Source organism: Carassius auratus, chromosome 37 (assembly GCF_003368295.1).
Source record: "Carassius auratus strain Wakin chromosome 37, ASM336829v1, whole genome shotgun sequence".
In the NCBI taxonomy this organism is placed as follows: domain Eukaryota; kingdom Metazoa; phylum Chordata; class Actinopteri; order Cypriniformes; family Cyprinidae; genus Carassius; species Carassius auratus.
Window position 1 is genome coordinate 3217583 of NC_039279.1, and position 24959 is coordinate 3242541.

General features: G+C 35.4%; 1 protein-coding gene across 1 annotated transcript in view; it reads left to right on the forward strand.

Annotated features, from left to right (window-relative positions):
- LOC113055912 (cadherin-12-like) overlaps positions 1-24959 on the forward strand; it is a 119826-nt gene that overhangs the window by 35312 nt on the left and 59555 nt on the right. The gene's annotated exons all lie outside the window — the stretch shown is intronic.

Here is a 24959-nt window from a genome sequence, read left to right on the forward strand (position 1 = left end):
TTTATCACATAAACACATGTTTCTGATTTATGACCTGTTTTTGAACCACTGTTTTTGCTGGTCACACAGTAAACACTGTTTTCACCTTGCACTGTAAGCTCACATTTATAGCCTAGAATGACCTCGACAACTGACCTAAACACCAAGAAAAGTGCTCGAGAAAGTTGCAGCCGGTCGATATTGGTGTAGAGAGTGGGATAATGTACGACATCCATTCTCAACTTCCCTTGCATGTCATGCAGTTTTGGTGACAAATCGTTGGTGACATATCACCACATCCAGGTGGAGAGAGTATCCTTATCATGAGCTGACACCTCTGGCCAGCATGTTTTGTTCATCTGCTCGAGTTCATCCTTGAAGAAAAATGATATATTAATGGCTAGTCTCCCTGGAGGTTGACCATGCCTCTGGTCTAGTGTCTGCTCTCAATTTTTTATTTTTTTTGTACATAAACTGTGTATTTATATAGTGAACGATATATGTGTATGTGGAATATTTCCTACACATTTCCTTCTCCGAACTGTATTAAATGACGCTTTATTTTCTCCAAGCAATACAACTTTTCATTATTTAATGCATTTGTTGAGCTTATTGTTATGAGCACATAATGGAACAACTACAGCTTGTCTCGTGGTAATTTATTATCTGTAGTATGGACCTGTTTTCATAGCAGAGGAATTCAATTCTAGTCTTTTTGAATGAAACACCTGTGTTTGTCATATGAGCATGCGCTAGTGTGTTGTGAAACAGGGAGAAGTCATGCTTATATTGAGGTTATAATCAATATATGATTTATTTTTAATTCCCACTCTCAAACATGCTGATAAAATTATGAATTGCTGTAGGTTAATTGTTCTCTGGGGTCAGTTTTTACATTTTTAAAAAAATTAGTATTTTATACAGCTAGGATGCATTAAAATGAATAAATGTAACAGTGAAGACGATAATGTTACAAAAGATTAATAATTATAATAAATTACATTTTAAAATATTAAAGTATGAAACTGATATTTTATATATATTTTTAAATATTTCACAATATTAGCCCAAAGTTTTGAATGGTAGTGTATGTTTATCATGTGACATTTGCTTCAATACTTCATATTGACATTTATCAGACACTTTTATCCAAAGTGACTTACAGTGCATTCAGGCTATATATATATATATATATATATATATATATATATATATATATATATATATATATATATATATATATATATATATATATATATATATATGATGAAGCAAACAAAACTTCAGGGGGGTCAAGGCCAACATAATATAATGGGACCTAACACCCCCACCACAAGTTTACAAACAAAAAAAAAATGTTTGTATGCAATAACAGCATTAATACATTTAGTTTTCCACTGAATGGACACTGGACAGGGCGTCAGCTACAACATTCTCTGACCCTTTCTTATGGCGAATATCAAGATGATATTATTGGACCACCGCATCAATCTCTGGTTCGAATTAGCCTTTTGTGATGGAAAAACAAGAGGGTTATGGTCAGTGTAAAAAAATAATTGGGTTACAGTTACCTCCAAAATACACTTCAACGTGCTGCAATGCTAATGACAGGTCCAACACCTGCTTTTTGATAGTGCTATACCTCTGCAGGCACTTTATAAACTTCTTAGAGTAATAAAACACAGGGTGGTCAATCCCATCACGGTCCTCCTGTAGCAGCATTGCTCCAGCAGTGCTTGCATCCACCTGTAATGTCAACGGGAGGGCAAAATTTGGAGCAGACAACACTGGTGCATTACATAAAATATATTTGGCAGTATTAAAAGCATGTGCACACTCTGGAGTCCAAACACGCTTCTTAGAGGTAATGAGAAGGTCCATAAGTGGAGAAACTACAGAGGCAAAGTTTTTTACAGAAACTTCTATAGTAGCCGGTCATTATTACAATTATTACATACCTCCCCAGTCTAGGGATTGGAAGGAGTAATAAAGAAAGTGGAAGAAGAATGGAGGGAGCTTTCCACTTCTACTGACTCACACCATAATCGATTCAAAACGAAATGATTTATTTAACACAAGCAAGCAAACAGAACTTTTTTTTTTGGGGGGGGGGGGGGGGGGGTGTCAAGGCTAACATAATAAACAGAGCATATTAACTCCCAAAAGCAATCTACCTAATTTAACAAATAAAATAATGAAAAAGTACAAAATATTACACTAACTCCCTTGCTTTCCTTAAAAGTTTAGTCAAAATAAATAGCAACTACTTCTCTACAGCTTCCCACAAAAAAAAAAAAAAAAAAAAAAAATCAGTCTTAACAAAAAAATAAATTACTTGTATGTTTGGGTTAAAGGAGTTCTCCAACAAGAGGATTAAAAACCTTTCAACAGACTTTTGTCAACAACAAGTTAACCACAAACACGAGAAGCCAGCAGAAGGTACTCTTGCTCCAAGACTCCACGCTCTAGACATCTCAGCTCTGCCTTTTAACTCCAAATATTCCCTCTAGTGGGCCAATCAGAAAAGCGCAGTCATCAGCAGAATCATCAGTTTATTGAACTCCACCTGTTAGTCCTTATCTACTTTTGAGAGAGAGGGAGAGAGAGAGAGAAAAAACAACAGAACACATGCACAAAAGAGACACTACCACTTATATAGGTCCTGGGATGTAACAATATTTAAATACAAATAATAAATGGATTCCAGATTTGAAAAGGGTCATATCAGACCTCTCTATATATTGGAGTGTTATTGTTTATTTTTAGTTTTCTTGAGTTTCTTAGTCTCCCTGTTATCTGTTCTTCAGTAATGTTGGGCCATAATTCATTTGAGGTAAAATGGTAAATCCATTAAGAGCTTTAAATAATTAATCAGACCTTTCTCCAAGTTACAAGTCCTTCATTATTTATGCAAAATGCTTATTGGACCATAGCACATTTGCTGCACCCTGTAATTAATTGTGGAGTACCTTAACATGTTTACTTTCTATATCACAACCCTACTAGCCCCAAAACAAGCAATTCTATTCCAAACAAGCTAATATTTTTTTTTTTAATGCAATATGTAGTGATCTCGTAAAAACATAATTTTTCATTGTCTATGGTGCCTGAATGTGTAACTTCACACACTGCAATGGTACAGTACCTCAGTTAGAAACACAATACAATTCAACACAATAAGCCTGTCATTACTTCACACTAGTTTGCAGACCATTAAGTGTAGACTAAAGAAATTAGCCCCTTTGTAAAATCTCCCTTTGTGAGTAAAAAACGAAAAACAAAAAGAACAAGAAACTTACAAGGTCAAAGAACTCAAAATCTATTATTTCACATCACCTGTAAAAGAACCAATATCAGACATCCTTTATCAACAAATCCAAGGGACTGAAAAGCTTTTCAATCTACCGTGTTCACTGTCACCATAGAAATTGGCTGTCTGTGTCTTGACATTGGCCTCTGGTAACAACATAACTTGGTTCTGTCGAAACCCTCTCTTCTAGCAACATTTAAACCAAATGTCCAGGTTTAATGAATAGTTCAATATATGCACTACCTGAATAAATGAAACATACCATTAGTGTTTGTTATTAATGAGATAGAAACCTCCAATCTTCACCAATCACTCATGCATAACTCATATGTACAGTATGTTGTTGCACTTAACAATGGATCAATGGCTTATGACCGAACATAATCAAACATTTATTAAAATGACCAAATTAACTTATGTATATATATTATGTATATATATTATGTATGTATATATATGTGTGTATGTGTGTGTGTGTGTGTGTGTGTGTGTGTGTGTGTGTGAACTAATTTGGAAAAAGCATAGTGGTAACACTTTATTTAAAGGAGAAATTCTTGCTATTAACTAGTTACTTATTAGCATGCATTTTACTTGCATATTGGCTGTTTATTGGTACTTATAAAGCACTTGTTAATGCCATATTCTGCATGAGCATTTTGTGAATCCCCTAATCCTCCCCACACCTAAATGTAACTGTCTTACTAATATTAGTAAGGTAAATTATTAGTTATAGGTAACTTAACTTTTGGTTCAGGGAAAAGTTTTAGTAAATAGTGAATATGTGTTCTCTATTCAAAAGTGGTACACTATTCAATGAACATATCTATTGAAAGGCTTACTTTATAGATATCTATGTATGTATCATCCATCCATATATCCATACAAACACTTTATCAAAATCATCAGATTAACACAAATAATTATTTGATAAAGAAAAAAAAATAGTAAAAAAATAATAATTTGGCCATATAAATATAAATATTAATATCTGTCTGTCTGTCTGTCCGACCATCCGTCCATCTAATCTTGTAGCCACAAGATTACCACAAGATTATTTTTATTCTACTTGTTGTTGAAATATGAGTAAAATATAGAAGTATGTTGCAAACAAATGAGCAGTATTTCTAAATTATTGTAAGTACTGAGTTAGTTTGGTACCTCGGGGCTGACTGAGAAAAAAAAAAAAAGAAAGAAAGAAAAAAACACTTGAATGTTAAATTAGAAAAATCTTAAACCAGTGTTTACTTAACTGGAAATATTTGGCTACCTGTCACTGTTACTATTTCATTTTTTGTATATATTTTTATTTTATTATACTGCAGTCTGTTCAACAACACATAAGCACAGGTAACATCTCCAGAATGGTTTTATATGAATATAGCACATTCTCCCATTAAAACCCACAGTCAAGCCATCATGCACCATTGAGGAAACCATTCCCAGACTCCCCAAGTGCGGTCAGCATCTATGCGGCCTACATCATCTCCACAGGGCCACACATGCCCCAACAATGAGCAACATTATGCAGAGTCGAGTGAACAGCTCATTAAAGAAAGTTCAGCGCTCTACGTGTGTCAGTCATGCTATGGCTCTGCCTGCGAGAACAACATGCTAATTGGCCTCTCTCTACACCAAACCTTGAACAGAATGCAGACTATAAATTATCTGAATCAGATCAGCTATCCAACGCTGTTACTGAACATATGACTATTGTAAGTGGTTCAATGCATGCTGGGGGTTGTCTGAGGTCAGGGATGAGTATGCTTTATGCTGACTGTAGGAGATTCTGCTTTATGAGCAATATGACTGCTGCCTGGAAAAATAAAAGGAAAGATTGTAGAAGTAACGTGGACTTTATGCCCTACAAAATGACAAGTAATGAGTAGTGCACTGTAATAAATCAAATTTAGAGTAGCATACTAAATGTAGCTTAGATAGAATCTGAATCCACGGAAGCTCTCCGATGATCACATTCTGAGGATGGGATATACATTCACAATAGCCTCCCCTATCATAACAAATGGGAACAAACTATTTTGGTTTCGATTTTCTGGTAAGACTTTAAAATTAATTAAACGTTTTTGATGTTGAACATTTAAAAGTTAATGTATACTTTATCAGATTATTATTTTTATATTACCTTTAAAAGTTTGGAATCAGTAAGGCTTTCTTTTTTAAAGGAATTAACATGTAGATTCAACAAAAACGTCACTTTAAATTGATCAAGTGACAGTAAAGATTTTTACCTTAAAAAAAAAAAAAACTTTCAATTTAGAGACTTACATTTTTAGTATTTTTCAACTTTAATAAATGTTAGATATGTTGCAAATTGTTAAATCATGATACCTACTGTACTAACATCAACAAATTGAATCTTACTGAAAAGTGTTACAAATTATTATTTTAGTATTTGTTAGTTTACCACTTGAATAAAAACAAACTACATGTATTTTGGTTGGTTCTGTACCACCCATGTTTACAAACTGAACTGTAAAATAATAACTGAATTCCTCTGTATATACAGATATGTCTGTCTTAAACTCACATCTTTGATTAAGCATATATTGCAGACAAACAGAGATGTTTCGATAGTGCCACTGTGTTCAATACACTTTACATTACTAAAGACTTATTTCTACTCATTATCTTCTTATTGCTTAAACATTGATTTGTAACATCAAACAGTGAAACCCATTTAAACACTGATATAAACAACCAGTCTCACTGTAAACCTCACATATAGACAGAGAACGCAACAGGCCTGAGTCTGACTCGTGACTGATTCAGTTCATAAGAGTCAATTATTTCCACGACAGACTGCAAGCAACCAGCAAGGACAACAAAATACAGCAATGTGCTATCTATTTATTGTTCTTCTCTTATTACATTCGTTACAGACTGCAAGTTCACAACTCATACTTTCTCATAGAAGTGCTATAGCTATGATATGAGTAGTATGTTACCTGTATCTCAGTACTGCGTTTTATTCGCAGAAGCCAAATATACACATTCAAGGACTTTTAACAGAATGAGCATCATGAAAGCGGTTTTTCCTGGTTCAGGTTCTGGTTCTCATTTCTTGGCTAGCACAATCTCTGCATTAGCCTTCAGAGGTGGTGTTGGCACAGTGGATAAGACACATGCCTTTGGTGTGAGAGACCCGGGTTTGAATCCACTGTGAGACACCAATGTGTCCCTGAGCAAGACACTTAACCCCTTGTTGCTCCAGAGGTGTGCGACCTCTGACATATAGCAATTGTAAGTCGCTTTGGATAAAAGTGTTAGCTAAATAAATAAATGTAATGTAAATGTAAGAGCTGACCAGAACAAAGATTGATGGCCAGGGCGGCTGGAAGGGGATATAACGAAGCCTTTTACCACCATTGGTCCATATCTTCCTGCACAGGCCTAGCTGTAGTGATCCTATGTGATCTCTGCCAGGTTTTGTTCCCTCGCTAGCCTGTGAGACTCGGTTTTCCGTACACAAGCTTGAAGCATTGCTGTTATTTTTCAGCCTGTCAGATGACAAAAAGCAACAAAGGATGAGAAACATTGTGTTAATTTGGGAGTCTGAATGGTACATCTGGGGATGAAGACATGTGATTTCGGGGCAGGGAGAGGTAGTTCTCTCGGATCAATGATTTGACACTGCTGCGCTCACCTGAATTGTGTCCTAACATTAGAGCATCTGCCGTTGAGTCTCCACGTCGATAAAAATTTATTTTAAGCTTGTTAAAGGGTATTAAGAAACACATGAGTGCACTCAAACGCACACAGTTGACTGAGAAAGAGCGGTAGGTAGAGAAAATGTGGGTTTTTCATGTCCCAAAGGATGGTATGATGGATTGGTGCTCATGTTGTGAGTGTTTTTGCTCATTTAACTCAAATCCCTGCTCTCGAATTGAGATGCTTCTTTGAGACCCTTGGTGGCACGTTAACCCAGTAGACCGTCATCACCTTTATCAAAAACCAGCAAAAAAAAAAAAAAAAAATTATGTTCCATTTGGAGAGGGAGGAGGAAAAACACAAACTTGTGTCTATGGGTTGCATCCAAGCACTTCGGAGAAGAGAGCCAATCAAAATTTACATTTAGATTAAAGTTGTAATGGGAAAAAAAAATGGGTCGATGAATCTTGCTGAGGTAAAACAAGGACTAATTTTCTTGTTTGCCAAATAAAAACATACAGCCTCCACAGTGAGTGGAAAATATGTTTATGACTTGGTTTTATAAGGAAGTGTAATTAGCAGATATTGCAGAATTTAACTGATAATGGCTGTGTGATAAATGTACACAGACAAAAGACATCAATTATATTTCACTCGGATAGAGCCAAAAGAAACTGCTCTGTACTATAAGATAAGCTTGGGTGCATTTTAAAGATGAATAGTTATTTCAAGAATAGAAGAAGAATAGACATTTTACTCACTCTCAGTCAATCCCAAACCTGTTTTCTGTGAAACAGAGAAGCAGAAATTATGATCAGTCTTTACAAAACTATTAACATTTTAAATGCATGAACTGTAAAATGCATGCATCAGTAGGCCTGTCATGATAACAACTTTTTGTTGTGCGATATATTGCCCCAGAAATAATTGCAATAATCGATATCATTGTCAATTGAAAGACCATTTTATGCCAAAATCATAAAGTAACAGCATAAAATGCAAGAATGCCTACACTCTTCCAAATGACAACAAACTTTTAATTTGTGAGAATATTTTGATCGTGGAAAATAAGTATTTAAAAATTGGATACCTCAAAAACCTTAATAAATAGTAAATATATATATATATATATATATATATATATATATATATATACCTTCTTTTCTCTGTAAATAAAGGGTGCACACTTATATTGAAAAACACAATCACCACTTAGCAGTCAGATGTCTGTATGCACAAAGGCACAGATCTCTAAACAAGACCAAATCTGCAGATTAAACTTTTTTTGTAGAAGGCTTCTCACGACTACACCACATTTTGTACAATAATCTGCAAAAGTGGAATGCACTGTATGTATATATATATATATATATATATATATATATATATATATATATATATATATATATATTTATACAGTACAGACCAAAAGTTTGGACACACCTCATTCAAAGAGTTTTCTTTATTTTCATGACTATGAAAATTGTAGATTCACACTGAAGGCATCAAAACTATGAATTAACACATGTGGAATTATATATGGAATTATATACATGAAAAAAAAAGTGTGAAACAACTGAAAATATATCATATTGTAGGTTCTTCGAAGTAGCCACCTTTTGCTTTGATTACTGCTTTGCACACTCTTGGCATTCTCTTGATGAGCTTCAAGAGGTAGTCACCTGAAATGGTCTTCCAACAGTCTTGAAGGAGTTTCCCGAGAGATGCTTAGCACTTGTTGGCCCTTTTGCCTTCTGTCTGCGGTCCAGCTCACCCCTAAACCATCTGGATTGGGTTCAGGTCCGGTGACTGTGGAGGCCAGGTCATCTGGCGCAGCACCCCATCACTCTCCTTCTTGGTCAAATAGCCCTTGATGCCTTCAGTGTGACTCTACAATTTTCATAGTCATGAAATAAAGAAAACTCTTTGAATGAGAAGGTGTGTCCAAACTTTCGGTCTGTACTGTGTTTATATATATATATGTAGTTGTATGTATATATGTTGTTGTTGTTGTTTGACATTTCATGCAAAAAAAAAAAAAAAAAAAAAAAACTGCTTGAAGATACATAAAAAATCTGTTCCATCATTTAAAAAAAATAAAATAAAAATAAAATAAAATAAAGCATACAGGTTTGAAATGACATGAGGATGAGTAATGAAATAATTACAATTATTATAATAGTTTCTGTACTACTTAATCATACCTGTTTTTGTCATCATTGAAACCATTAATGACCTCTACTAAGAAACAAAACCAGTCAAAAATCCATGAATGTTAATTTACACATGCTATATTAGGCCTAGAAGTAAATTAGATAAAGACGACAAGCTTTAATATTTCTATCAGCAGAGGTTTTCTCATTCACTGTCACAAGAAAAGCAAATTTGTTTTCATAGCGCCCAACCCTCAGTCCGATCCTGCCATTCAAATCATCCGAGACCCCAAAATAGCAAAGGTAGTTAATTAAACGGGCCGATTTTTAGGACACATGGACACACGATGGATGATCCTGTAAAATTGAACAATAAAGCTAATAAGCAAATGCCACACACAGAAACAAAGAGCTTAATTCTCTGGCTTCCTCCATCTGTGTCTCAGTCCAATAATTGTTCCCTTATTCACTTATAGATAAGCTCAACTGGAAATAGCAAGTATTTCTTTCACAGAGACAGACACTCTCATTTACATCACCAGATGTGTGTGTGTGTGTGTGTGTGCAAGAGTGTAGACTTGTTGCTATTCTCCCAGAAATAATGGCAATCATCTGACTGTCAGCAGAAATCAGTCTCATTGTAGGGCTGATAAAGACACAATCCTCCTCTTCTTCACCCAGAGACCTTCATGTGATACTCCATGGTCCCTATTTAAGAGTCACTGCTAACAGCTCTCAATTTGATGCCTCGGCACCTTTATTTACTCATGCACCTCTAAAATACAAATTCAATCTGCTTCTTTATAAGTGCCCCTGAAAAAGCGCTTGTTGCTGACACAGGAGGGAATAGAGATTTTTGCTGTTTTCTTTTCTCTTTATTCTTCATAATCATGCAAATCAGATCAGGGCCGAGTGAATGCTAAAGAGTATCATGGGGTCTCCCAGTGGTCCCTGAGGAAGGGCATCCGGGGCTTTTTTCATAAGCATTTTATTTAGATTGCGGCCTTAAGTCACATAATAAACAGGCTATCATTATTACCGCTCTATTTATGCATTTGCCCTGTGCACTCGGATTTCTTATTGCACATCAATACATATCCACGTCAGAATCTCAGACACCTCCAGTTTATGCTCATAATGCTTTCCGTAAAAATGTTCCACTCTGCATTGTTTGGATTTATTGAAATGTGAAATAGAGTCTAAGAAGAACCTGTGACTGCGGAAAACTTTAATTACATTAGAGATGTGCGAGAATCTGTGAAAGGTTGAACAAAAAAATAATAAAAAAATACTGTAAAAATAGCACAGAATGTATAGTAATCGGAATTTATGCTTGCCCCAAAACCAAGAACAACACTCTAAATAAATAATTTATGAAAGAAAGAAAGAAAGAAAGAAAGAAAGAAAGAAAAAGTTTTGTCATTGAATTGCTTTAAAAGATTTCTATTGTAATATAGATAAAAAGCCTGCTGTCTGTGAATCATTTCTCAGGATCTGACAATAAAAAAGGGACATAAGAAAACAATCCAATAGCTGGTCAAGGTAAAGTCGATCCGATATAAGCCTAATTGAGATATAATAGGTTGCCATTAAAATAAACATCTGAGCATGGTGAGCTATTATAGAATATCTGATTGCAAAGTCATTTTTAAAAGCAGAACAGTTTATTCTGACAGAATCAGACTTCTATATTTAATCTTAAAAAGAGGCGTTTGTGATTGATGCTGCAGTGCTGTATCATCTGCCAGAACAAGAACCGTGTCAGATCTGGAGACAAAACCAGCATATGAATGAATTAGTACGAAGTTTAAAGTAAATTATTGTTAGACACGCTGAAATTTTAAGGAACTGGCATAGATAATAACCGCAAAACCAAAATGGGTTATCAAATATTGATTTAGCAAAATGTTTAAACTTTTGATTTTAACATTTTATTTTTTAATTACATTTTTACAATATTTGTAACTTTAATTTCATTGGTTACACATTTAATTTAATATGTCTATCTAGTGGCTAGTGACGCAATAAAAATAAGCATCAGATTGCCAGTCAGAAAACCAAATGATAACAGACATCGGCAATAAAAAAAATATAATAAAAGCCTGCTCTCTCAAATTCACAGAATAAAATCTAGCTTTTTTTAGGTCAATTAAAATGAATGTTCTGTCATTCGGCATTTGCTAAAGGGATTCAAAATATAGCTGGCATCCTTATTTTTTTTTTGATGAAGAGGTTTGTTGCTGTGGAAGATGACTCATTTTAGTTACTGCTAAGAGATTATTTGCTGGAAGTAATCAGTCAAAAACTCATAAATGTGGGGTTAATCACTGTTTTGACAGTTTTACCTGCAGTTTTGCACAATTACAGAACCCAGTCATTCTGTAAATGTAATGGCAACAACAACAACAACTGGAAGACCTCAGTATGGAGTCTATATATGCCTGCCAAGGACTCTGATCCAATGGGACCAAAAAAAAAAAAAAAAAAACAGATTCAGAATGAGTGTTTCCATTAAGTAAAGTGTTGCAAATTAACACAATAATCATTTGCTTGGAAAGTGCTCTTATGGGAGAGCAGGAGTGGAACAGTGCTTTACAGACAGACTAATGAAGCTTCTCGTTTAACAGGAATCAAATGTAGCAAGAGGGAGAATTAGGCATGCCAGTGATTTATTGGCTTGGAAGATTTCATTTCCTTCTTTCTAATAAAAGTTTTCAACAAGGGACACTTACATGGTAAAAAACGTATTTTAGCATCCACCCTCACTCAAAAGTTTCAGACGCTGTTCACTCTTCTGCGCACACAGAACAAAATTCAATAAAGCCAACACACAAATATAAATTGGCTCCATCTGGGATATTAGTTGAAAACAGAAAATCTAAATGCCCCAAAAAGCACAAAAGTGACTGCCTGCTTTATTTATTTATTTATCAATTTTTTATTGGCTTTGTACAATTTTCTGAGCTTCTGCAAGGGTCTGTATTAGGAACATTTCAGCTAAAAAAAAAAAATATATATATATATATATATATATATATATATATATATATTATAAATATATTTTCATTTATTTATTTTATTCTTTTTGAAACTTTATAAAGAATTATGTTTCAGTCATGACGACGTAAGCTGAATGCTGTTAATATTTATTTGTAATCTGCTTTGTTTTCTCACTGACACAGTGTACTCATGAATAAAGATGAGTCTAGAATCTGCATACAGATATAGCCATGCCATATGAATTCATATGATGTTTCAAGTTGTCTTTCAGATTGCCCACTGAACATATGGTGCGGTTCCAAGTAGCTCATTTAAAAGTTCAGGTGTTACAAAGGACAAAGACACTGAGAAAAGTTTCATAAATGAGTCAGCTTGTTAGCAGAAGCTTTCATACTAAAGTGACTTAGAAGAAAGAGTCCTTTTCTGATGTGCAGTCAAAAACCTTATGAAAGACACAAGGAAGATTTTAATAACTTTTAGCACAATTATGCTGAATTTTCTAAGACTAAGAAAGGAGTGTTTAATAAATCTTGAAAAAATACTGAAAATTATTAGTATAAAATAGCTGTTTTCTACTGTACTATATTTTAAAAATGTAATTTATTGCTGTTATCAATGCGGAATTTTCAGCAGCATTGCTCTATTCTTTAGTGTCACATGTTTCTTCAGAAATCAATCTAAAATGCTGATTTGATGTTTAACATTTTTCCAGGAACAGGCTTCACTGCTCCACAACGCTGTGTGGATTCAGCTCTTGAAGTGATATCAAAGGACTGAAAACTTATGTTCAGGACAAAGATGGTTACAGACCAATAAATGATGTGTCATTGCTGCTGGTGATGTTGAAGCTGCAGGGTTACTGACAGTGTTTAGTTGCTGATCTTTCTCCAGCTATTCTCTCTGTCTCCCTCTTATTACGACTTGCTCCGAGATCCATTCTCTGATGTCCGACCACAGCTTGGACTTTCAGACCAGAATGTCTAATGCCAGGGGTTTTGAACCTGACATGTGCTTCTTTCAGGATGTTTAAAGACACAAAGGTCCAGATTTGACAAGTTCCCCGCTCGTTTTCTCTTGCTGTGTGTTTTAAAAAAGACCCCAGCTTCTGAACTCTGATATGTGACAGGTAGCAGGAAAATATAAAGTCTGGATGCTCTGAGCCATTTCTGAACTGTCAAATGATGTCTCCGTCTCCTGAACACAGGCTTTCGTTTGTATTCGTTTGGTGCTTGCATCATAGCCGCTGATTGTTGGCAGCTAGGAATGGCGTGCTCCCATAGGGCTCTGCTGACTCAGTGCCTTCCGTATCTCTGCCGTTCCTCGCCCGCGGCTATCTCTGTCTGTGTGTTCACACTCGCTGTGTCTTCAGGGGGTAAAGGAGAGTTCGTTACTGTGTTATGGCAGCTGCACTGCTTTCAGCAGGTCAGGCAAAGTAGATCAAGGAGAGTGTAAAAAGATTGGGAACATGCAGACTGAATCGTGAGATTCTAATTAGGAGTGCAAACTATTTAAATAATTCTACTTTTTTAAATCGAAGTTTCACCCAAAAATTCTGGAACACAAAATAATGAATTCTGAATAATCATTATGCAGCTTTTAAAGACACATAACAAGCTCCAAACAGCTTTTTAGAAAATATGAAACAGAGTATTCCATACAATTTGTGCACTCTAAGAAAAAACGGTACAAAAGTTGTCACGGGCAGTACTTTTTCCAAAGGTAAAAAAAAAAAAAAAAAAAAATGTTCCATGTTGGGTTTACTAATATGTAGACTTTTTGTACTAACCCTAACCCTAATGTACGACACCCCCCTCCCCTTTTTTGGATTTAATGATTGTTCACAGTGACTGAATTAATTAAAGACAACAAATATCTATTAAAAAAAGTAATCCATATGATATATTTGCTATATTCCAAGGTGATAATACAACCGAATATATATTTTATAGCTTCTATAGCCAACTGTAATATATGCTGTCAGTTAGCACTGCATTATTCAGATACTTTTTTTAGTACTTGGAGATTAATTAAAATAGACATATGAAGCATACATATAGTGTATACCATGCAGTACACTACTGGTGCTTTGTGAAATAAATACCAACACACTGATCTAAAACAGCATGGGATGGAATAAATCAAACAATTGATGGTAGCCATTGACTTCCATAGTATGGACAAATAATATATTATGGCTTCCGTCAACTATTTGGGCAGCAACATTCTTTAAAGTATCTTATTTTGCACTCAACAGAAGAAAGAAACTCTAAGACAGGTTTGGAACAAGTGGAGGATGAGTAAACAATGGCAGAATTTAGATTTTTGGGTGAACTATCCCTTTAAAAACAGTTCTTTAGGTCTTCAGTCTGTTTGGAAAAAAAGATAAGAAAGTAAATGTGTTGCACCAGCCCTAGTGGGATGGAGTTTTCAGGACTGCTGGGAGATTAAAGTGACAGACACGATTGGTATTTAATCCAGTCTGCCTGAGGTCTCTCTGGGGCTTAAGCTCCATGCGCACAGGTTAGTTTCCCTCCTTCCTTCTGTGATGGAGGACATGCATGGGATAGTAGTTCAGGCCTCCAGCACAAAGCTGCGGTCAGTTGTTACAGATGGCTGGCTGGTTAATAGAAAGCTTAGCTCTGGGTTTGAGTCACTCAAATGGCCGTTTCTCTGGCGGGCACAAACCTTGGACACTGAAAAGCAAATTAATAGGAAGAGAAACAGTGTTTAAACCTTATCAAACATTTCACACACAACATTTTTTCCAAACATGTTTATCGGCAGAAGGAATAGTGTAGTCTATTAATAGTCTATTCCTTCTGCCGATAAACATCGGGTCCACTAGTAGCCAAAAGTGGCAGTGATTGAGATAGAATCTAAGACGATATGTGCACCTTTTCCAGCTGAATGAAAGTCACTGGAAGTGCTGAACAGAAGAAAGGGCAGTTAGCAGAGTAGGGTGAGAACTTTCTCAGTCTACCCCTGAAACTCATTCATGACCCTCTTTTTTTTCTCATTATATAGAATGTTCAAACTTATTTCAGCTTAATTATTAAAAAGGTGAACCTAACTGAATTTAACTGAATAAATAAAATTGATACCTATAAAATTTCACGAGTTCACAGTTACATACAATTGAGGGGGTAAAGTTTACTGCGTATTTGGCGTGCTGTCTGGAGGGAGGGCTCCGAGCTCGGAGTTCGGCCCGAACCCAGAGTACTCCCCCCTATGTAAGTGGTTTAGTACTAGAAGTGTGGAGAAGGGGTGGTGGGGGGATGCTGCGAGACTGTCAAATGAATTGCAGTGAGACTGCTGTATATATACCTCTTACCATTGATTGCTGAGTGCTCTCCACCTGTGTTAATTATCTGCACGTGCTCCTCCCGAACTTGTTAATAAAACCTCATTAAATCAATACTGTGAACAATACTATTAACAAATGAACAAACAAATGTTTCCGTTATATACTATATACTAAAGGTGTTTGGGTTCAGTAAGTTTTTTTATATATTTTTTGAAAGAAGTTTCTTATGCTCACCAATTTTGCATTTAATCAAAAATAACTGTTTAAAATAACTGTTTTCTATATATTTATTATTAATATTATTATTATTATTATTATTATTATTATTATTATTATTATTATTATTATTAATTTTATTCCAATGATTACTCGTGACCCTTTAAAAATCATTCTAATTTTCTGCTTAAAAAAAAATAATAATCTTATTATGATCATCAAAAAAGATGATGACATGCTTCTTAATATTTTTGTGGAAACTGTGATACAGATTTTATTTTATGATTGTTGGGTTAATAGAAACACCATTTAGTTTAAATATAAATCTTTTTTAACCAAGGTGTCTTAAATTTTGACTAATGCAATTAATTATTACTGGCTATTCTTATATATCAACATTCAGTATGAGGGCATTTTTCTGCTTATTTTGGTGGTATTTTTGCCCTGAGCCGTGGTTGATTTGTGACATTGCAATGTTCTCATCAGCACGCTGCCAAGATTTATTGTAAACCTGTGAGACTCTAGAGTTAAGAACTCATTTGATCTTCAGCATTTTGCTATATACTGGTCCTTGATGCTTTCTGAGTATCGACCTAGCAATCATGTAGAGCCACATTACAATGATTGCCCTGCACCAAAATATAACCAGTGAACTGTTTAATCACCCTTTGAGTCAAAGCTTGAGCAAAAACACCAATCCACATATTCATTTGCAGCCATTGATCACTTCTCTTAGCATAAAGCTTATTTCTAACATATGCCACTCAAACTGACAGGGGCACAATGAGATGGATGTGGAAGAGATGTAGTAGAGTGAAACAAGAGAAAAAGAATGAAAACTTGAGGAAAATACATCTGATGACTCAGCATCAGGCCAAAGGAAAGCCATAGGAAAAGGCTTGGCTGTGATTCAGATGTACTCAGGTGTGATAGCTTTTGGCCCTGAGTTGGCACTGTCATCCACTGTAACACAGCTTAAATGATCACACCAACAGCAGCCGTGCATGGCTTAAATAGCAAATTAAATCAGGGGCGGTGTTTGCATATTGCATAGTATGGAAGTTGCATACCATTGCATTCATAGTTCAGACAAAACATCATAATACTTTGTTGAATTCATTTCTTTAAAATGAGGAGTGCAATACATAGAAGAACCATAATAAGCCCATTCAGTTAAATCTGTTAAGTCTGGTACAGACTTTATTAGCTCTTTCCATCTTTGTTTTCTCACCCTGTCTTTATATAAACACCCCTTTCTGGATCTCATTTTTCTTCTAGTTTTGTCCTGTCTTTCTTCTCCCTGCAGTCCTGGCTTCGAAGCAGTGATAAACAACAATTGTATTTTACAGGTTCTTGGAGAAGGTGGTCAGGGGTACAGTTCATGCGAAAGCAATCCATAATAAGTCACAAAGGCGAACTGCTACTGATGACATATCATCTGAATGCTCCTGGTCATTCACAGAATAAAACATTTCTCAAAGCAGCTTGTCAAATAGCTCCCTTCGGAGAGAAACCTGCATTCTCTGCATCTCTTAAAACTCCATTCTATATTTTAACTGCCCGTTTGCATTGTAAATTACGTCTTGGACTCAAATTTTACTGGTGCCATATTAGTTTGAGGGCATTTTATTGACACATAAATCTCTGTTGACCGTTTTCTGATGGTGAGTAATATGTTTGTAAGTTTGCATAGTGAATTATGCATAAGTCTCTGCCTAAATGGCATTTCCCAATGCAAATCCCCACTTGGTAAATGATGGGTTACCTAGACTGCACCACTCTATTGCAGTACTTTCCTTAGAGAAGGAATAATATATGTATTTAATGATGGTTTACATGTTAGCATACGAGACAGTCCTCAGCCCCTGCCCTAGGGGCTTATATCTGTCCTTCCGTCAGTCCGTCCATCTATCCATCTTAACATAAAAAAATTCAGGAATGAATAAAGTAATTAAATACCATTTAAAATGGTAAAAAGTTGAATATGACAAGAAATCACACAGAATATAATGTCCTCCCTTAGGAGAGAAACCTGCATTCTCTGTATCTCTTAAAACTCAAATTTAAAACTCAAAAGAACAGTCACTGAGTTGTTGTGAAGCCACTCCTTCGTTATTCTAGCTGTGTGCTTAGGGTCATTGTCTTGTTGGAAGGTGAACCTTCGGCCCAGTCTGAGGTCCTGAGCACTCTGGAGAAGGTTTTCGTCCAGGATATCACTGTACTTGGCCACATTCATCTTTCCCTCGATTGCAACCAGTCGTCCTGTCCCTGCAGCTGAAAAACACCCCCACAGCATGATGCTGCCACCACCATGCTTCACTGTTGGGACTGTATTGGACAGGTGATGAGCAGTGCAAACTCCATGGGGGATTTTATGTGTCTTGCACTGAGGAGAGGCTTCCGTTGGGCCACTCTGCCATAAAGCCCTGACTGGTGGAGGGCTGCAGTGATTGTTGACTTTCTACAACTTTCTCCCATCACCCGACTGCATCTCTGGAGCTCAGCCACAGTGATCTTTGGGTTCCTCTTAACCTCTCTCACCAAGGCTCTTCTCCCCGATAGCTCAGTTTGGCTGGACAGCCAGCTCTAGGAAGGGTTCTGGTCGTCCCAAACATCTTCCATTTAAGGATTATGGAGGCCATTGTGCTCTTAGGAGCCTTAAGTGCAGCAGAAAATGTTTTGTAACCTTGGCCAGATCTGTGCCTTGCCACAACTCTGTCTCTGAGTTCTTCAGGCAGTTTCTTTGACCTCATGATTCTCATTTGCTCTGACATGCATTGTGAGCTGTAAGGTGTTATACAGGTGTGTGGCTTTCCTAGTCAAGTCCAATCAGTATAATCAAACACAGCTGGACTCAAATGAAGGTGTAGAACCATCTCAAGGATGATCAGAAGAAATGGACAGTACCCGAGTTAAATATATGAGTGTCACAGCAAAGGCTCTGAATACTTAGGACCATGTGATATTTCAGTTTTTCTTTTTTAATAAATCTGCAAAAATGTCAAAAATTATGTGTTTTTCTTTCAACATGGGGTGGTGTGTGTACATTGAGAATTATTTTTTTATTAAATGATTTTAGCAAATGGCTCCAATATATATATATATATATATATATATATATATATATATATATATATATATATATATATATATATATAAATGACAAAAAAAAAAAAAGAAAAATAATGATTTAAAACTTTATTTAAAATTTATCTCAATTACCGTACAACATAATTTGTTTTGTGGCTCGGAAAACATTTGTACATCTCAAAAGATGTTAATATAAAGTTGTAAATGCTGCCAATACGTTCATAGCATCAATTTTAGTGTCTGTTTGCAATACAAACACTCATGCACATCACAATTTAGCCTTATCCCTGTTTTGTGGTCCCTAAAGACTTTCAGTACGGTGTTGGCCAGAAAGAAATTATACATCATCATTCAAAATTCCCCAAAGCATTCCAATGATCCATTTACTTTAATTAAAACAGCGACAACTTCCATGCCTAATAAAATATTACTTGCGATGCAGTCACCACACACACACACATGCACCTGTGCCTTCGACACAATTAACACCCCCGCATCTACCACTGAGTGATAAACAGATTTTAGATTAAGGTCTTCATCCAGATGAGCTCCATCTTTCTTTCTCCAGTTTGCCACAGTTGCAGCTGCTTATCAGTTAATCATGTTTACGACAGGCCTGACAACTAATAACTTTCCCAGGGAGTTTTGTCTCCTGCCTCCTAATCGACGGCGGCAGCTCAGCGAGCCATATGCTCACTGATTATTGAAGGTGATGAGAACGGGTAACATCGGCCAACACTTAGGGAATGCTGTCAGGCCCAGGCTCTGTGTTACCGGGGGCCAACATGCGAGTCAGGGCTCCAAACGCAGGGCTTGACACATGCTAATGAAGCGCGTTCTCATCAAGCATGCGGCACAACACGGCCCGTTGAAAACGACAGTTGGAGCATTCTAGACTCTTTTGTAAGCACAGGAGCAGTCATTTCCCATTATGTCAGTGCAGAATATGCACTGACCCTCACCGTCACACGGATGACCCACGTCGTGACAGCTTGTCTTGATCGTGAGCACAGGTGGAGGAGGAGAACAAACCTGCTGACGAATTTGGACTTTAAAGCAGTATCTTGCGGGTATTCAGTAAGTGAAAGGGGAAATTCTGCATAACCTTGATCTCATCTCTCCTGTGCCACTGTATCTGGTCTTTGGAATAACGATTGTCAGCCAGACGAGGCTTAATTGAATTAGTCTGACAAAGACTTATAGAATTACATAATTTCGCATCAATTTATCATGTGGCTTTGAAAGACAGTCAGTGCAAACCTAAAAGTACTTATTGTTTCATAACATGGTAATTCAACACAAGCTGATGATTAAACTCATCTATTTATCTAATCACTCTCTTTTCATTTCAAACTCTTATATCTTTTATTTTTCTAAGGAACTTACAAGAAGAAATTAAGCAAATCTGTTCTTATGATGTTGTGGCAATTAATTGGGACTAAAACGTTCAAATTGCAAAGACATAATAAAAAGTCTCAAAAAGTGGTTCATAAGAATATATTCATTCTATTCCAAGTTTTCTAAAGCCTTTCGGAAGTTTTGTGTGAGAAATTTAGTAAAATGTAAGTCATTACTGATTTATATAACTATCTGAGGCTGCTACAAAAAAATAAATAAAAAAAATAAATAAATTATTTGATTCCTGAATTAATTTTTAGAATTATTGTATTATTTATTTCATTATTTTTAGCTTTTATGTATATTATAATTATATGGGAGGAAAGACTAGTATAATTTCAGTAACATTTTAAATTAAGGTTTTATTTCTTAACATTATTTAACTATAGTATATTTAACAAACTAACAATAAACAATACTTCTACAACATTTATTAATATTAGTTTATGTTTATATTTCTACACTGTAAAATTACTGTTGGAGTATATTTTAAAAGAAAATACAATTTCAGTCTTTCTTCAAAATGTCATGTTTAATTTAATCTGTTACTAACCATTTCTTTGGAATTAATTAGGAAGTTTACTAGCAATTTCTGAGAGAAAACTGTTTCTACACCATTTTTTTTTAAATCTTACATTTACTTTGAAGTCTTTGAAGCTCAATCGCTGTCTTTCTAGAGGCCTAATTTTGCTGGAATGCAGAGTACATATTTCAAATAATCCCCTAAATTTGAGATAAATGTTGAGCGAATCTGAAAATACTTCCAAGGACAACAGCATCACTTGCATTGGACTGATATTTTTAGGCTGGAGCACGCCTTCCCAGACTGGCAAATTTAGGCAAGGTAATTTGCCCAGTCCCACCAACGCTAATTAAATGCAAAACATCAAATGACTCCTGCTGATGGGTTGGTTTTCCTTGAACTTTGTTTAATCCAATCCTTTAATTGCTTAACAGGATCAATCACGGAACTTTAATTAGCCTAAATGTCCAGATGTGTTTAAGTCATTCAGGTTATGGAGATTGGAAAATCGTAATGGAGGCTGGCAGTCTTGGGCTGTCTGGGAATTCATCTACTGCAGTAAGTCGTCTCCTTGAAATGCAGCGTGAACGCTTCACTCTCCCTGCCGGTCAGCTTTCTCTATCCTCCTCTCTGTGCGCTGAGATCAATCAGCGAACCAATGCTATTCTGCACTGCAAAAAAATTGGCATTACTGCTTCCAAAAGTGGTATGACGCAACTTGCACAACCGCATTTTGACCAAATGACTGGACTGGAACTACAGAAGTGAATCTGTAATTGAGTGAAATTCAGAGCTGAGCCCTGCAAAGACTCTAGTAGAAGAGAAATATGTATTTCACAGGCATGTAATGGCTAAGATGAGTTTGACTTTGTCACCTCAATCTATGCTGAAGTGACAGAGGTTTCGAAAGTGTTGACATAAGCCATTCTCCATGCAGTGGAATCAAGGGCGTAGGCTTGCCTTTAACATTGTAGGGACATTTTAAAATCAATCAAACTATACAGTCACCACACATTTATCTGCAAAGTAAACTTGCCTGTTACAGTTGATCAAATGTTCTCGTTTTGAAAAAGTATGAAGGAGCTACAGCTTTGTGGGCAGGGGTCCGACAGATGATGCAAAAACACTTCAGGTGACCCGAGTTTCTGTCTTTCCTAAACCTTTCCTTTCCATCGAACAATTGACCCTTATGATTGTTTTTTTTTTTTTGTGGTCCAGGGTCACATACTATAATATATACTATAGTATTTAAAGTTTTCCCATAAAACTTATTGATTTTGGTATAAAATTGGGTATAAGAGACCCAAGAGATAATATATATATATATATATATATATATATATATATATATATATATATAAGATATATAAGCATATTTTAAATACTTGTAAATAAATAATAATAATAAATGCAAAATATTATATATTTATAAAAAAAAATAAAAAAAATGTAGGTTAAAACACTACTAAAATATAAATTTTGATGTGCAGAGATATAAAGCTGACTGTTGTTGTTTCATTTATTTCAATAAAGATAAGGCACAAAGCACATTCTTCTGATTGGTTTCCTTATAGCAAATACTCACCCTACAGTCAGTAGTACATTAGATATAAATACCCTATCTAATATGATTTAGCAAGGCAAATTTCAAAGGGGACAACTCAGATAGAACCTGCATGTTAAGAGCCTGGAGTTACTGCTGATTTTTTTTTATAACCGTCGCTTAAATTTATGGCTCCGAATCATTTTAGCTTTTCACATTTGCTTGTTGATTAGAACAGGCAGGTTGAATTCCACCCGTTTGAAGGGTCTCTTTGATTTTATTTGGCTTTGAAAAAAAGGCTGTTTCGGCTGAGAGCATCCATCGACACCCCCCTGCAGGAGATATCAAGTCTGGATGGCTTGGAGAGCTACTCCTCCTTTTGGCCTCCTCCGACCATTCTTGGCGTGCCAGCACCTCTAGATCTATTGTGAACCGAGAAACCTGGCAAGCCCAGCTAACTTTTTACACTTAATGCACTTGAATGCTGCCAAACCACCACTGGGTGGTAGCAGGTGGAGTTCAGCGCTGGCAAACTGATAAGCACATTGACCTGCACACAAACAGCTAGCTATCAGTCCCACAGCCAATGAACCACACAGGAGAGGCGAGATGCATTGAGGCATATCAGAGAATTATTGGGTTGGCATCGGGATGAATCAGGTGTTGTGAGAGCTGGAAAACTGAAATGTTGAAAAGTATGATCTGAACTGGATTCAGGAGGTAGAGGAAGGCTTGGGCTACTCCAACACTGTTGCTTCAGCATCAAACATAAATGCAGTTTTTCATATTCATGTTCATGCACCAGACAAATATATCATCCTAGCGCCTTATTTGCATGAGGGTGGCTGTCTCTTATTTGCCTCTTCCGGTCCTTTGACATTTACAAAGATCAAAGGCTCAACAAATATATTTAATAATTACAATGGAGCCCAAAAAAACAAAACAAAAAACAAAAGGACAATGTGACAATGTAAAAGTAACAATGTGAAAACAATGTACAATAAGATCCATTAAATTGCATTTTGAATCTCGAACAATGGACAATACATTAACAACATTGATTTTAATAAAGTTAATATACAGTATAATAAATTATATAAAATAATATATAACTATATAAAATAAAATAAAAACTGAATTAAAAGTGGAAAGTAGTAATATACACTGCCATTTGGGGATCAGTATGTTTATTTATATATATATATATATATATATATATATATATATATATATATATATATATATATATATATATATATATATATATATATATATATATATATATATGAAATACACAAATATATTTAGTTTTGTGTTTTGAGTTGCAGTTTTGATAATAAGAAATGTTAATATCAGCATATTAAAATGATTTATGATGGATCCCGTGACTCTAAAGACTGGAGTAATGACTGCGGAAAATTCAGATTTGAGAAATATATATAAATATATCAAATTATTATTCTTTTTATTATTATTATTTGTATTATTTATTTGTATAAATCTTTTTGGTCTTGTTGTTCATAATTCAATTTAGTCTCAGGCGTTTGGACTCCATTGTAGTTTTCCTTCCAGCTTACTGTTCTGGTCTTACTAACACAATCATTTTTGTAAGTAGCGTTTGAGTGACCGATTGGAAAGCATTCCCTTTCAAAAATTGCCAGAACTGATCTCATACCACTAAAACATTGCTTTATTATCTATGGCAGCAATACTGAAGATATGATATCCCCCAGTAATTATGGTTGTGTCTTTGTCTCTGCTCTTGAACGTTCTGTGATCCATTGAATCTCAAAAATGGTTTAATGTCAGCCAAGTCCCTGCTGGAAGCTTTATTTGTTGTTTTTGTATTTGAATGAGGGGGCCACTCTGTCCCCTTCTCAGAGAAAGAAACTAATTGATTGATTTAATTACCATCTAATCATGGTAATTCAGGATCCTGACACGTTGTTGAACACATTCCTAGCCAGACATGCTCAGAAAACCACAAGCTCGTTCCAATCCTTGATGGATCCCTGAAATAATTGCAAGCTGCTGCTGATGACAGCTTCTATGTAAAATTGCAATTGACTTTAATGCAATTGCTATTTGCTAACAAATTGACAAAGGTTATTCTTAACATGATATGATGTGATAATTATTCACAGATAAATGTTTGCTCCACTTTACCATCAGGACAAGTATAAGGGGGTGTGAAAGTGACATAAAAATTGTATATAGTCATCAAATGAGCATCCAAAAAAAGTATTTCACAGTTTACTTATCATTTTAAGAAGGATCAGCTATAAGTAAAAAGTAATAAAGAAATATTGACATGGTAGTACCAAATAAGTCTCAATTTGATCCCTAATGATACTTTTAGGATCAAGATATTGACAACTACCTTGTGATATGATATCATCATGATACATACGTCACAATTCAATGCATTGCAGTGCATCATAAAATCCTAAATTAGATTTGAAACTGACTGAAACTGCATCTAACACAAGACCTGATAGATCAGATTCGTATGATTCGTCATCTCTCGTATCTCACAGAAATGCATCTGACCGCGCTGAGATAAGTCTGCTGGTTTGTGCTTATTTGGATGACTTACGTTGTCAATTATTGATCTGCAGGACATATGAATATGATATGAATGCACAACATATAAATATTGGTAAAAGGATCTAAAATACAGTATCATGACAACAAATATTGCTCTATTTATAAGATAGCATCAGCACAGCACTATTACTACTTAAACTAATCTCTAACCCATGAAGAATAACACGAGA